A 15,737-nucleotide genomic window follows, 5' to 3' on the forward strand; every position below is an offset into this window, starting at 1 on the left:
ACCTAGCCCTTCTGTGATTTGGGTTCTCGGTTTTCTCATCTGTGAATTGGTAGTTGGAAATACTTTCTAGCTACTACTAGAGGGATGACCCAGTATTTCTAACTGGCCAACTGGCGAGGCTGAGGCAGGAGGATCACAAGTTCCATCCACATCCACCCAGGAGAGCTACCCCTGCACCCTACCTTCACCCCATACCTGAATCTGTACCTAGAATTAGAGGTCAGGGTAGGCCCCCAGAGCCTTCCTCCTCTGGGGTTCATTCCAGCCTTCCTCTGAGCAAAAGCTAGAGGGGATGGTATGCTACCCTGGTCACTTCCTCTCCTGCACCTGGTGTGACCCTGGTGTCATTCCAGGTTCTGCACTAGGTGGCTTGAGTCTCAGGTGTTCCCTGTTGGTGCATGTGCCAGCTGTTAAAAACTCAGAGGTGACAGGTTCATTCAGGTGCTCTGAGGGAGGGGGAAGAGCCAGGGCAGGCACAGGCCCTGTGGGTTACTGGGTGGCAGGTGGGTGGTTATCTGGATCCCAGAGGGAGGCTCTGGGAAGAGGGGCATTGGTGCCTTTCTTGCCTCAGACCCCTTACCTCACTTGTCAAGCAAACAAGGTCATTCCAGCCTGCAACCTGTCCCAGTGCTGGTGGGAGAGCTGCTGCTAGCCTTACAGGGCCCAGCCGGTGCCTGACCTACTTCAGCTATGTCAGGAACCACTGGGTCTTCCCAAGGTGGTGAATTATTTAGCTGGGGCGCCTGGGCCTTTCTGAGAGGGGCTAAGAAAGCTGCTCCATAATTTAAAGGCCCCTGCGCCTGTGGCTTCCCTGGGGGGCCTCCTTCATGCTTTACTGAGCAGGGGCTAGGCCTGGGTCTGAGAGGAGGAGCCAGGAAGGGGCAGGAAGTCCTGTAGCCATTCCAGAGGAGGCTCTGCAGCTGGACGAGGGCTTTTCTCAGGGCATCTGCAGAAGGCCTCAATGGACAGTCATGCTTGGCTTGAGCTTGAGTTGATGAGCCTCCCATAGTTTAATAAGGGCTTCCTGGCAAGGGTGTAGTAAGGCTGGGGTCAGAAACACTGGGTTCTGACTCTGTCCCATGCTCTTTCCAGAAGGTACTTACTCCTTTCTGAGGTGTATCATCCTGATCTCTGGTGGCAGGTATAAATCTTCTTTCCTTCCTGAAAGGGATCTGAGCATCTGGGAATACCAGGGTTCTTTGAATCAGGGTCTCTTCCCAGTAGCACTAAAGTCTCCCCTGAGGCAGAAGAGGCCATCTGTACATGTCTCCTTCACACACTGATGAGGTCAGTGCTAAAGAGACGCTTGGGAGACTGTACAGCCCTGCAGCCCCCGTGCCCTGGCCAAAACCAGCTCTCCTAGCAACAGAGATGGTGCTCATGGCTCCAGCTGTACCTTTCTGGGGAGCTACTGCCTGGCCAGTAACTTTTAGGAGATACACCTTTTTTTTTTTTTTTTTAATGGGTAGGAATACGACTTTTTTCTCAGGACCTTACCTAGAGTAGGTTCCCAGGTTCCAGGCTATGGGGTCTGAATCATGCATCCTAGAAATCAGTGCAGGATAAAAGTTCAGGCTGCTTGAGGACCTAGAAGACTGGAGGGATCAGAACTCCATTTCCTGAAGTTTTGAATAAAACCATTTTGATGTTGAGTTCTCTGTCGGAATGCAAATACCCTTCAGAAACAGGACTAGTTGGGCTTTATGGTGCACACCTGTAATCTCTGCAACTGGCCAACTGGTGAGGCTCAAAGGCAAGAGGATCACAAGTTACAAACCATCCTCAGCAATTTAGCAAGGCCCTAAGCAATTTTAGTGACACCTTGTCTCTAAATAAAATACAAAAAAGGGCTGGGGATGTGGCCCAGTGGTTAACAGCCTCTGGGTACAATCCCTCATACAGAAAACAAAACCAGGGCTAAGCCCTTGAGTAGAGAAGGCGATCCTGAAGAGAAAGGTGAAAAATGGGGAAGAAAGACTTCCTGTAAAGCCAACAGGTGGGGGCAAAAACCCCCAGTTACAGGCCCACCCTGACTCCCACTTCAAAAGAGCAGGACTCTCCCTGACATGTTCTCTAAGGTAGAGCTGAGGGCCACCCTTGTGAGAGGAGAAAGAAGCTGGGCAGATCACTGTCATGACCATACCTCAGGGTTGACCAGAAGGGACTGAGTCCTGATGCTTTTCCCTGGCTGTATAGCCCATCACCCAGTCCACCCTCACACTCTGAGAGGCAGTGTGGACAACATCCATGGGCTCCCCTGCTCTCTGGTCTCTGGGTGGAGTCAGTAATGGGAGTCCCTACAATAGTGTGGAGGGGATTCAGTGAGATCAGATGCCTCTTGGTCATTGCCCTCATGACCTTAGAGCGAACCCCTACACCTGTCTTCTGAAGAATGCTTCAGATGACCCTGAAAAACCAAAATCAGAATGTCATCACTGAGTATTGAGTCCATTTCCCTGCCCCATTTTACAGTTGAGCAAATTGAAACAGGACAAGTGGTCAGCTCTAATGGTACGAAGACATGTCTCCTGGCTTCTACTTCTACCACTGCACATGGCCATTCCAGAACCACATGCTGAGGGAGGCAGCAGACCCCTCCCTATTATGCTACACTATGCTTTCTGCTTGAGGTATCTTGGTCTAAATATGACCTGATCTTTCCCTGGGATACTGGATCCTGCTACTTGATTAAGGGACAAAGAGAAGCATTCAGTGGCCCATCTAGCTTCAGTCCAGCCTATGTAGTCTCTGGCTTTCTTACACAGAAGTTAGGATTGTTGAGTTTATAAAACCCATCTAGCCCCAGTTTATGCAAGAACCCAAATAGTCTATCTGCATTTCTATCTGTAATAGAGAAAATGTAATACAGGAGGGCTCTCAAACAAGGACAACACTCTCATTCCATAAGAGCCAACCATTTCTCTCTGAATGTGAATGTATTTCTCTGTGACTCCTTTTCTTTCTCTCACAAGGTTATGGGAATTAATGACAACACAAAAACATGTTCACAGTAGGTACTCAACTGTTTTCCATGATTGTCTTAAAAACACATTTTTCAGGCTGGGGTTGTGGCTCAGTGGGAGAGCACTCGCCTAGCATGTGTGAGGCACTGGGTTCGATCCTCAGCACCACATAAAAAAATAAATAAACAAAGGTATTGTGTCCATTTACAACTAAAAATAAATAATTTTTCATGTTTCATATTTTTCATATTTCTCTTATTTTTATGACAAAATGAAGTTGAGTTGATTTCAATTTCTGCCCTTCTTAATTATTTCTTCAATGGATCAATAGTCATTAAAATGTTTTTAATCCCTAGAAGAAAGGAGAAGGAAACACAAAGGAGGGGCCCAGGAACTTACAGAATACCTATAATACCTAGACATTTTGGCACTAGATCTAACTCTAGCATTTTTTTTTCTTTTTTTCTTTTGTACCAGGGATGAACCCAGGAGCAATTTACCACTGAGCCAAATCCCCAGTCCTTTTTATTTTTTATCTTGAGACAGGGTTTTACTGAGTTGCTTAGGGCCTTGCTAAATTCCTGAGGCTAGCTTTGAATTTAGGATCTCCTGCCTCAGCCTCCCTAACTGCTGGGATTACAGGCATGTACCACTAGCCTTTTTTTTTTTTTTTTTTTTTGGTACCAGGATTTGAACTCAGGGGCACTCGACCACTGAGCCACATCCCCAGCCCTATTTTTTCTTTAAGAATAAACTTTATTTATTTATTTATTTATTGTTGTTGATAGGCCTTTATTTTATTTATGTATTTGTATGTGGTGCTGAGAATTGAACCCAGTGCCTCACACATGCTAGGCAAGTTCACTACCACTGAGCCCCAGCCCCCCTATTTTGTATTTTATTTAGAGACAGGGTCTCACTGAGTTGCTTGGCCTTTGCTGAGGCTGGCTTTGAACTTGGATCCTCCTGCCTCAGCCTTTTGAGTCGCTGGGATTACAGGCATGTGCTACTGCACCCAGTTACCACTAGCCTTTTAACTCTGGCCTTTTTAATCCAAGCACTCAGGACTTCAGGGTAGTAATACTAATAGGGGTAACATGTTCATGCACTGCTATCTCTGATGATCACCCATAAAAGCCCTATGAGATAAGCAAGAAATGCATTTTCCTCTATTTTTTGCATCTATGGAAACTGAAGTTTAGTAGGTCCCAGAGAGGGGCTGGGGCTGGGCCTCAGTGGTAGAGCGCTCACCTAGCATTTGCAGGGCCCTGGGTTCAATCCTCAGCACCACATATACATAAAGTTATTGTGTGCAACTACAACTAAAAAAATAAATAAACATCTTTAAAAAAAAAAAAATAGGTCCCAGAGAAAGCAAAGGCTCAATTTTCAGGTTTTCCAGTTCCCCATCCAGAGTTAAAACAATTCTCTGTGATTCTAAACCCACAAAATCTAGGGTTCCTTCAACTCTCGGGAGTACCAATCCTATTGGTTCCAGAGAAACCCAGAATGAACAGAAGAGCTATCAAATGTTTCTAGTTACTGGATTAAGAAGTACATTAGGGCTGGAGTTGTGGCTCAGCAGTAGAGCGCTCAGGGCTTTGGGTTCGAACCTCAGAAGCACATAAAAATAAATAAAATAAAGGTATTGTGTCCAACTACAACTAAAAATTAAATATTAAAAAAATAAATGTTAGAAGTTAGGTATGATGGCACACGCTTATAATCCTAGCAACTCAGGAGGCTGAGGCAGGAGAATCACAAATTCAAGGTCAGCCTGGGCAATTTATCAAGGCCCTGTCTCAAAATTTTAAAAAGGGAATTTGGGGGTGTCTGTAGCTCAGTGATAGAGCATGTGCCTAGCATGCACAAGTCCCTGGAATCAATCCCCAGTGCCACCAAAAAAAAACAAAAAAAGATGAGATAGTCTATGAAACAAAAAGTAAAAAATACAACCTTGAGCATTTGTGGGAGGGAAAAATTTATTAACCTGAACGAGAGTGAGCAAAATTCAAAAATATCTTGCTGGATGCAGTGGCTCATGCCTATAATCCCAGCAGCTTCAGAGGCTGAGGCAGGAAGATTGCAAATTCAAAGCCAGCCTTAGTAATTTAGCAAGGTCCTAAGCAACTCAGCAAGACCCTGTCTCTAAGTAAAAAATAAAAAAGGGCTAGGGATGTGGCTTAGTGGTTAAGCGCCCATGGGTTCAATCTCTACTACTAAAATAAAATTTTAAAAAATTAACAAATAAAATCTCAATGTAGACTTGCTTCTTTTTTTGGTCAAACTGGATTTTATATGTGCCATTGTCAACTACCTACATCTGAGTTTATTATTTAACATTTTTGAGAAACTGTAACAATACTGCCTGAGTGTGAATAGCTTTATTGGTCTAAAAAATATATATATTTGGTTTGTTCTTTTCTTTTCTTTTTCCTTTTTTTTTTAAGAGAGAGAGAGAGAGAGAGAGAGAGAGAGAGAGAGAGAGAGAGAATTTTTTTTAATATTTATTTTTTAGTTTTCGGCAGACACAACATCTTTGTTTGTATGTGGTGCTGAGGATCGAACCCAGGCCACACGCATGCCAGGCGAGCGCGCTACCACTTGAGCCACATCCCCAGCCCTTTTTTTTTTTTTTTTTTTTTGATGCTTCTGGGATTGAACCCACCAAGGCCTTGAGCCTGCTAGGCAAACTCTGTACCACTGAGCTACATCCCCAGCCCTGAATTATTTGTTTTCAATAACTTAAAATTATGAAGCAGGATGAGAAGGATCTAAAAGCTAAATCCATACCCTATTACCACAAAGGATTCCTGTTTCTGATCTTCAAAATATCCTGAGAAGGTCATCTGGGAATGATAATTTTTAATGGACAGAAAGTTCAAGTTCTGAGAGGTTCCAATATCATGTTTGGCTCTGATGAGCCAAGCCAGAGGATCTTGTCACATCAGGGGAAGGGCCACACACCAATTTACCCATTCATTCCCTCATTGTCATTCTTTTTCCAAACATTTTTTTTTCATGTGGTACTAGGGATTGAACTCAGTTTTGTGCATGCTAGGCAAGCCCGCTACTGTGGAGCTACATCCCCAGTCCCCACTCCCTTTTTAAAAACTTTTTTTTTTTTTAAACTGTTAATGGATCTTTATTTATACGCAGGGCTGAGAATCCAACCCAGGGCCTCACACATGCTAGGCAAGCATTCTACCACTGAACCACAACTCCAGCCCTTTTCTAAAACAGCGTTTCCTTAAGTTGCCAAGGCTGACCTTGAACTTGTGATCCTCCTTCCTCAGCCTGGGAGTAGCTAGGATTCAGGCATGCTCCACTGCTCCCTGCTTCATTAAATGCACATTGAACACTTGCTCTCAACTGGAGGCTGCATTTGGTGCTGAGGTGGGGAACAAGGCATACTTTCTGCCCTCTGGGGGTCCACAGCTTGGATTCCAAGGGTCTTGGCATGGAGCTACTCAAGTAGGAATCAGGAAGGCGGGGGTTAGGAGTTAATGGTTCCTAATGCCCCACTTTCCCTCTTTTCCCCCTAGATACTGTTCTACACCTGTCTTCCCTCAAGAGTCCAGAACCTGACCTTGGGTGCTGGGTATTGTTCTTGGCTTGACCTTGACCTGTAGAATAGCTACATAGGTGACTTAGGAGGTGGGCACTGAGGAAGAGGCCCCCATTCCCTATCCCAAGATAATTCCTCAGCTTCCAGAGCAGGGTACCCCAGGATCCATCCCCTGGTAAAAGTAGTCTCTCAGGATTCTCAGATGTGCTGGAATCAGGAATGTGCTTCCTGAAAGTTAGCTGTGTCTCAGAGGAAAGACAGGGAGCAAGAAGCACCATAGAACAGCAAACAGGAAGGCAGAAAAGTCCCCGGAGCAGTGTCCCCACTAAGATTTTTCCCAAAGACCACATTCCCAGGTGTTTATTTGCATATGCGTTGCTTAATCTATATATTTCAATCTGCTGTGTGTAGCTGCCTGATGAACTGTGTCAAAATAACCCCTTCCTAGTTTCAGAGCTTCCTCCCATGGTTCTCTAAAGCCTATCCAGGACCCACCAACACTCTGGGTTTTGGTCCCTCTTTCCCTGTGCCCTCAGGTCAAGACATTGCACTGATCTCTTTTAGGCTGAGCATTGTCTTCATCCTCCAGGTAACAGGAAACCTCGGGGTGACACTGCTCCAGGTCTCATTTCCTTATGTTGCTCTAGACATGCCTGATAGTTCCCCCACAAGTACCTTTCTCTCTCTTTGGCCCCCTTCTGGTTCTGTGGCCACCTGCATTTACATCTCAGGCTCCTTGTCTTGGCTTCCTGGTGATCAAGGTGAGGTTTCTGCTCACCTCACACTTAGTACTGTGCCGGTGGCCTTTGATACAGCCTCCCTCTGCTCAGGTGCTGGCTTGGCCATGAAGCTGGGGCACCCTCTTGTGGCTGAAAATGCTCACAAGCCTCCCATATCTCTCCCTTTTGGTCCTCCAGGATGAACTTTGCCTGGAGCTACTTGAGGGTCTGTTTTTCTGAGCTATCTGGGTGTCTAATGCTCTCTGAGACAGAGTAGGGCAGTAAGTCACAAACATTCATGGGGCACCTTCTGGATTTGCAAAAGATATACATTCTAGATGATAACAAACTGCTGCCACCGAGGACACAAAAGTGAGTATTAGACTGACAGATTTGATTCAGTGTCCTTGGTTCACCAATGGAGAAGCTTCAGCCCTAGGAGGGAAAAAGCCGCACCCAAATCCATTTGGATGTGCACAATTGACATAAAACTCATGGTGTTCTGACACGGTGTCATAGGAGTTCAAGTCAGAGCCGGTTATGGTGTAATCCTGGAAGGCAGAGGCAGGAGGATTGCAAGTTTGAAGCCAGTCTCAACAACTTAATGTGACCCTGTGACAAAATAAAAAATTAAAAATTAAAAAGGTTGGGGTGTAGAGCACCCTCAGTGGTACAGCACCCTCAGTGGTAGAGCACCCTCGGCTTAAATCTCTAGTACCACCACCATCATCAAATAAATAAATAAATAAAGTCAATTTGGTTACCTCTGTGCCCTTTCAACTTACTGATTAACCCCCTACATGCCCACAGTAATGACACTGGGCTGAGTAACAGTTGCTATTTTCAGAGCTTGCATTTCTCATGCTGGGAAGGTTTTATTCCCACTGGAATGGCAAGAACAGACCCCCTGCAAGCTCAGATTCAAGACGGTTCCATCTCATTGTACTGTTATTCCCACTGGCCTCTCTCTCAGGTCCCCCTACATAAGCCTGGCTTGTCCCCACCCAGACTGGAAGCTCCTCTAGGGCACAGATCCTGCGTTGTCACTCATTCACCAGCCCAGTCCAGGGTCCTTGGTGGTATCTGACCCCAGCCAGCTAACTGGCAACTTCACTTCAGAGACATATTATAGGCAAGTGTCTTCCTATCTTTGGACATACATCCTCATGGGAACCCAGATTCTGTGGCAGTCCCCACCCAGTGAAAGCAGTGGAAGCTGTCCAGAGACATAACTGCCTTAAGGCAATGACATTTTTGTCCCTGAAGGTCTTCCAGCATGTACTGGATGATGATGTTTAATGGGGATGTTCTGGGGGCAATTTAAGCACTGACTGACTGGGTGGATCCCTGACCTGATGTTTTTCCACTCTGTTCTTTTTTTTTTTTGTACTGAGGATTGAATCCAGGGGCACTCATCTACTGAGTCACATCCCATTTTATATTTTGAGACAGGGTATTACTTAGTTGCTTGGGGTCTCCCTCAGTTGCTGAGGTTGGCCTCAAATTTGGTATCCTCCAGCCTTAGCCTCCCAAGTCACTGGGATTACAGGTTTCAACCCTGTTCTCTATCATGAAACTCTGGGCTTGGTCAAGAGTTACAAATCTGCAGAGTAGGGTAATAAGGAAACTGAGGGAGGTGGCCTGGGTGACTGAGCCCTGCCGAGCTCATGCAGCCATCCTCAGCCCCAGTGAATTGCTGTTTAGCAGGATGGGGGCCCCATATGGCTTAATTCTGATTTTTTCAGAAAAACTAGACATTGAAACTTTAACAGGCTAAAGAATGATGCATGTGCTTATCACTTTGCAACTTCAGATCAAAGATGCCTTCTAGTTTTCACTTTGTGCAGTGAGTTTTGGGGACAAAAATCAGCCCCCTAGGGCTTAGTTATCCCCTCTATGTATGGCACCAGTCTCTCCCTCTATTGTTCTGTTCTTCTTCTACAGCTAGCAAAGGGCAAATCATGAAGGCTGGGTTACCTGAGTTTCTTCCTCTCACCCACATCAATCCTGATCTCTGAGGAAGAACCAGAATAGGCCTTTCTTATTATGATGTGTCCACAATGCTACAAGAGGCCACCAGGGGGGAGGATGGGTGCTGAAAAAGACTGATTGTGGCTGGTGAAGGAGTGGGAGTTGTCATCTCAGTTTTTTTTATTCAGGTTTGGAGGGTCAGGAAGGCAGCTGGAGTCACTCCTTTAGGGTACAGTGTGGCTTGCCATTCCCCGACATACCTGCCAGTGAGGGCCGCGCCTCACCTCTTGGGAGCAACTTTTTATCTGGATGTTTGCCCTTAGCTGTCTTTCCTTTTACACTCACCTCATCCCACCTCTGTCCCCCAGCCAACCAGCAGTCTCTGGTATCAGACTGATCTGCCTAAAACCCACCTACTAGACCTTTTTAAGTGCTTTCAAAATAGGGCACAGTGGTGATGTGTATAATTCCAGCTACTTGGCTGGCTGAGGTAGGAGGATTACCAAGGTCAAGGCCAGCCTAGGTTATTTAGCAAGACTCTGTTTCAAAATAAAATAAACAATAAATAAATAGGGCTGGGGTGTAGCTCACAGAGTGCCCCTGGGTTCAATCTGTAGTACCATTAAAAAAAAAAAAAAAAAAGCCTTCAAGGGCTCCTCATTACATTCAGTTGGATGTGCATCCCTATTATATGAAGGAGAATGGGATGGAGAAGCCTGGCTTTCATCTCAATTGTAATTGTAAGGGCTGGGTTGGAGCTCTGTGGCAGTGGCCAAGCCATGAAGCCCGGGTCTCAATCCACCACCACCAACAACAACAACAAAAAAGAACCCCGTAATCAATCGTGATTTAAGAACAAACTTTTATCATTTCAAGTTCATTGATTAGAAGAAAAGAGTCTAATTCAGCCCAAAAGAATTCAAACATTTTCTAGATATCCCTGCTAGATAGTGTGGAGCATATAATGAACTTGAAGATATGGCTCACATCCTCTAAGAGACTATGGTTGTTAAGAAAACATGATACACGGGCTGGGGTTGTGGCTCAGAGGGAGAGTGCTTGCCTTCATGCGTGAGGCACTGGGTCCGATCCTCAGCACCACATAAAAATAAAGCAAAGATATTGTATCCACCTATAACTAAAAAAATAAAATAAAATAAAGAAAACATGATACACATTTATGGAAAGGTAACCAACTCCCAGTGGCTTCAATATAGGTAGGATAGGCAATAACAATTATAGGGATATCAGAGGCTGGTCAGGGCAGGCTCCACAAAGGGAGTAGCAGTCTTCAACTAAAGTTCTGTGTCTCCAGAGGCATAAAAGGACTTTTAGTCTTTTTTTTTTTTTTTTTCAGCACTGAGGATTGAACTTAGGGCACCTCTACCACTGGGCTAAATCTCAGACCTTCTTATTTTTTATTTTGAGACAAATTCTTGCTAAGTTGCCTGGACTAGCCTCAAATTTGCAATCCTCCCACCTCAGCCTCCCGAGTAGCTGGAATTACAGGCATTCAGCTTTGTAGGAAGACTTTTACAAGGGTAGATGGGCAGGGTTATGTTTAAGAGAATCAATTTCCAGAAAGTTATCTTCAATAAATTACAGCAACTCCAGAGGTTGAGGCAGGAGGATCACAACTAAGTTGCTGCCTCAACAACTTAGACTCTGTCTCAAAAATTAAAGGTTCAGGGCTGGGGTTGTGGTTCAGCGGTAGAGCATTCACTTAGCATGTGCAAGGTCCTGAATTCAAGCGTCAGCACCACATAAGAATAAATAAATAAAATAAAGATTAAAAAAAAGTTAAATCAGAAAAAAAAAAGGCTCAGTGGTAGAGTGCCCTGGGTTCAATCCCAAGGGTACTGAAAAATATATATTAAAAAATAGGGCTGTGCGGGCTGGGGATGTGGCTCAGGGGTAAAGCAGTTGCCTGGCATGTGTGAGACCCTGGGTTCAATCCTTAGCACTTCATATAAATAAACAAATTAATTAAATAAAGGTCCATTGACAACTAAAAAGTATTTTTTAAAAATAGGGCTGGGGTTGTAGTTCAATGGAAGTGTGCTTGCCTAGCATGTGTGAGGCACTGGGTTCAATTCTCAGAACCACATACAAATAAATAAAATAAAGGTCCATCAACAACTAAAAATATTTTAAAAAATAAACTTTATCCAGGACTACATAATTTTTAAAAAGTGCTTAGGGCCAGATGCAGTGGCACATGCCTGTAATCCCAGTGGCTTTGGAGGCTGAGGCAAGAGGATTGTGAGTTCAAAGCCAGCATCAGTAAAAGTGAGACACTAAGCAACTCAGTGAGACCCTGTCTCTAAATAAAATACAAAATAGGGCTGGGGATGTGGCTCAGTGGTTAAGTACCTCTGGGTTCAATCCCCAGTACTCCCCACCCCAAAAGTGTTTAGGGTATACATGAGCCAAATTATTAAAAAAAAAACACAGTTTTGAGAGCTATGCTGGAGATGGCTTAGTAGAAGAGTAGGAGAAAGGTATTTTTTTAAATATTTTTTATTTGTCAATGGATCTTTATTTATTTTTTTTATTTTTATGTAGTGCTGAGAATCAAACCCAGTGCCTTGCACATGCTAGGCAGGTGCTTTACCACTGAGCCACCACCCCAGTCCAGGAGAAAGGTATTCTGAATAGAAGGAAGAGAGAGATTAAGTATGGAAGAAAAATTAAGGCATGTTCAGGGAATTGTGAGTGGACCAGATCATGGAGGGCAGTCATCTGAGAGAAAAGAAAGCTGGGATCATACTAACAGGTATGAGACTAAGACATTTCTCTTCATTATTGTTTTTAATTAAGTAAATTATGCATGATTATAATCTTCTTATAAAGAAAAATTTAAATTTTAAGGATAGGCCTGGGACCATAGTTTCTATTTTTTTTTCTTTTTGTACTAGTGATTGAAACCAGAGTCCCTGTACCACTGAGCTAGATACACCCTCAGCCTTTTTAACTTTTTTATTTTGAGACAGTCTTGCTAAGTTACTTAGGGCTTCCGTAAAGTTGGTGAGGCTGTCCTCAAACTTGCAATCCTCCTGCCTCAGCCTGTGAGTCACTGGGATTACAGGCATGTGCCACTGCACTCAGCCATCACCCCCATTTCTTCTTCCTTCTCTACTTCTCTGGAGGTGACCTTCGTTTTCAGTTTGGCGTAAACTCCTTTGGATGTATTTCCTTGTATTCCCAAGCACATGTCACATGTCTCTGCATGAGAGAACACTTAAGCTAAGAAGTGTCAGCTTTCTCACAGGGTCATTAGCAACCTGAGGCTGGGGGATGAGCTGATAATATACTACTAGATTTTTATTATTACTCTTTCGTGTCTTGCAACTATGCTTTGCTCACTGAGAAAATTAGAATTATGATTTAGGAATAAGGGAAGGAGTAGGGGGTAATTCTAGCACAAGACCTATGACATTTCATAGCCAAAGAATGACATTAAGCACTATGCCACTGGAGGCCAGGTGTGGTAGCACACACCTGTAATCCTAGGGGCTCAGGAGGCTGAGATGAGAGGATCTTGAGTTCCAATCCAGCCTTAGCAAAAGTGAGGCACTAAGCAACTCAGTGAGACTCTGTCTCTAAATAAAATACAAAATAAGGCTGTGATTCAGTGGTCGAGTGCCCCTGAGTTCAATTCCCAGTACTTGCCCCACTCCCCACAAAAAAACAAACAAAACCACACTATGCCACTAGAAAGTGAAGGGGAGGGACAGAAAAGGTGGTAAAAGGACATCAAACTTCATCTTGGCTTGCTTAGAAATGTGCCTGGCTGGGTGAAAGTATGCTCTAGAAACAGGTGGCTCTCTTGGTTTCTTTTGTGTCCTCATTGTTTATAAAGACAAGAGCACAGAAAACTATGGAATAATCATGCCAGTGTGAGGAGCAGCAGCAACAGATACTCAGCCTTAGATTTGGGGACAAGTGGGGAGTAATGTGGACTGTGGTAAAATCAATTGCCCAAGCTCCTTCTAATGGGAACAGCCATTATTGAGTCCAGTCAGCTATTGTCCTAGGCCAGTGTGTATCAATATTCTGTATCTTCTGATTTTTCAAAAGACTGTAATAATTGGGATTTTAATGAATTTTAGTGAATTTAGTAATCTCTCAATATTGACTAAAAAAAAGAGTTTTTTTTTTTCTTTTTTTCCCAGCACTGGGGGTTGAACCCAGGGGCATTCTACCACTGAGCTACATCCATCATCCATGCTCCCACCCACTTTTTTTTCTTCTTTCTTTTGAGACAGGATCTAAGTTGCCCATGTTGACCTTAAACCTGTCATCTTCCTGCCTCAGCCTCCTGAGTAGCTGGATCAAAATTCTTAAACAGTATATTGGCCAAACAAAGCATGTATCTACAGGCTGCATATGGCCTTTGGTCTGCCATCATGCATTTGGCTCTAAGCTCTAAGTAGCTGTGAAGGATTCTCAGCTTAAGTAGATGCAGTGGGAATGATTGACTTTATTCTCCACATCTGGTTCCTACTCCTCTCCAATATCCAGCAAGTCATAGAGCTCTGCTAGGAAGCTTGGAGCTTAGCAAATGGTTCTAGAAGCATCCTAGAAGTTCAGGGAAGTCACCATCTAGATTCACCACCTCCAGGGAAATAGTCCTAAGGCCTCCAGTGTCTTTCTCTCAGGCATTGGGGCATGTTTGTATGCCTCTCCCAGAAGAGAGCCCAGTGGTAACTAGTTTTCAAAGGGCTTTGTCCTGTGACTAAAGCCAGGCAAGGCAGTCAGACACAAATGAAAGTGCATGCATGCGCGTATGTATACACACACACACACACACACACACACACACAAAGTGCACTCCCAAGACCTTTTCCCACGCAGTCCCAGGACAGCCGGAAGGGCAGCCAGTCATGGGAATTAACCCAGGCCCCCCTCCCCCAGTGGAAGCTCCACCCTGCTTCATTTACTCCAGGCCGTGAATCCCTGGCCCTCTCCACCCCCTTACTACTTCCAGAGGAGGAAATAGATGAACAATGTGGCAGATCAGAGAATGGGCACAGAGCCTGGAGCCAAAGCCCAGGAGGAGTCCTCATAGGTCATGGTCTCTGACCCTTGGCTGCCTTGCTCCCTGTCAGATGGCTTCCCCAAATGTGGCCTTCCTCAAGCCTCTCCATCCCTAGAAGATTCCACACAGCCTGACAACTCCTTTTCCCTCCTTTGGTTTGCCTCTTTCCTTTTTCATTCACACTCCCACACTCCACTTGGAGCTCCAAGTCTGAGGGGCTAAAGCCAGAATTTGGTGGGAATTTTGTCTAGTGGGGAGCGAGTAGGAAGAAAGGATCATTTTTCTCTCACATTTGTCTCGGGGCTAGGGAATGCATGTCCCGAGAATGAGAAGTTGTTGGAACAAAAGCTCCAGAGTCCTGAGATCTCATTCTGTCTTCTAGACAAAGCCTTCTCACCTTGGCAGGAGGAATGGAAGTGCTCACAGGCCCTGGGGCCATTCTCAGAGCAACAGAAGGGAATCGGCCAGGCATTTCCAGTTTCCTGGGGCTGAGAAGTTGGTGGGAACCGCTAATTTTGTTTTTCCTGTTGGTCTAAAATAATGATCTTCCTGGGACCGGAACCCTACGCCCCAGGCAAAACTACCATTGCTTCCTCCCAGTTCTAGTACTTTCAACTGCCTCACCTCTGCCAGGCACTTCCTGACTTGTGAGCCAAGGGGCAGGGTTCCTCACAAATCTTTTGCTCTCTCAAAACCTGGTATTCTGCCCCCTTCCCCATGGATCCTGGTTCAGGAGTTGGTAGTGGGATCCAAGATAGACCCTGGGAGGTGGACTCTGGATAGGTGTCACAAGAGGCCAACCTCATACCCTTCTGCCATATCCAAGATGGTTCCAGGATACAGTGGAGATGAGTCCTGAATCTCTTTCCCCTGATGTTTGGTTTCACCCTTTAAATGATTCTCATCTCCTTTTAGCTTGACCATACATGTGTGGTCATTTGGGAATCTCAAAGGCATTTTTTTGTGTGTGTCTGATACTGTGGATCACATCCAGGGCCTCATGTATGCTAGGCAGGCACTCTACTACTAGGCTATACTCCCAGCCCCTAAAAGGTCTTAGAGTGGGAATGACTTTTTATGAGTTTATTCCTACCCTTAAATTTTAGATGAGAAACTGGCACAAAGAGTACATGTGTCTGACTTGAGGTCAATAACCAGAAGGAGGAGGAGAATTAGGACTCCATTTTTATTTTATTTTATTTTACAGATGGAATCCAAGGCCTCACATACGCTAGATAACTGCTTTACCACTGAGCTACATTCCCAACCCTTTTTATTTTTTTGAGAAAGAGTCTCACTGAGTTGCCAAAGGTGTCCTCAAACTTGCCAACTTCCTTCCTCAGCCTCCCAAGTAGCTGGGATTACAGAGGTATACTTTTGTGTCATAACTACACCTGATATTCTCTTTCTCCCTCTCATTCTTTCCATAGCTCTTTCTCCACACACACACACACACACACACACACACACGCACA

The 15,737-nt window shown here is 44.7% G+C and overlaps 1 protein-coding gene across 1 annotated transcript in view; it reads right to left on the bottom strand.

Moving 5' to 3' along the window:
- Positions 1-3,004: 3,004 nt before the first annotated feature.
- The window catches only part of Znf609 (zinc finger protein 609), a 226,295-nt gene continuing 213,562 nt past the window's right edge, over positions 3,005-15,737 (bottom strand). Inside the window, exon 10 of the mRNA XM_078048886.1 lies at positions 3,005-7,862. The gene's annotated coding sequence lies outside the window, so the exon portion shown is untranslated. The remainder of the gene's footprint in view (positions 7,863-15,737) is intronic.

The sequence above is a fragment of the Ictidomys tridecemlineatus genome, chromosome 5 (genome assembly GCF_052094955.1).
Source record: "Ictidomys tridecemlineatus isolate mIctTri1 chromosome 5, mIctTri1.hap1, whole genome shotgun sequence".
Classification (NCBI taxonomy): domain Eukaryota; kingdom Metazoa; phylum Chordata; class Mammalia; order Rodentia; family Sciuridae; genus Ictidomys; species Ictidomys tridecemlineatus.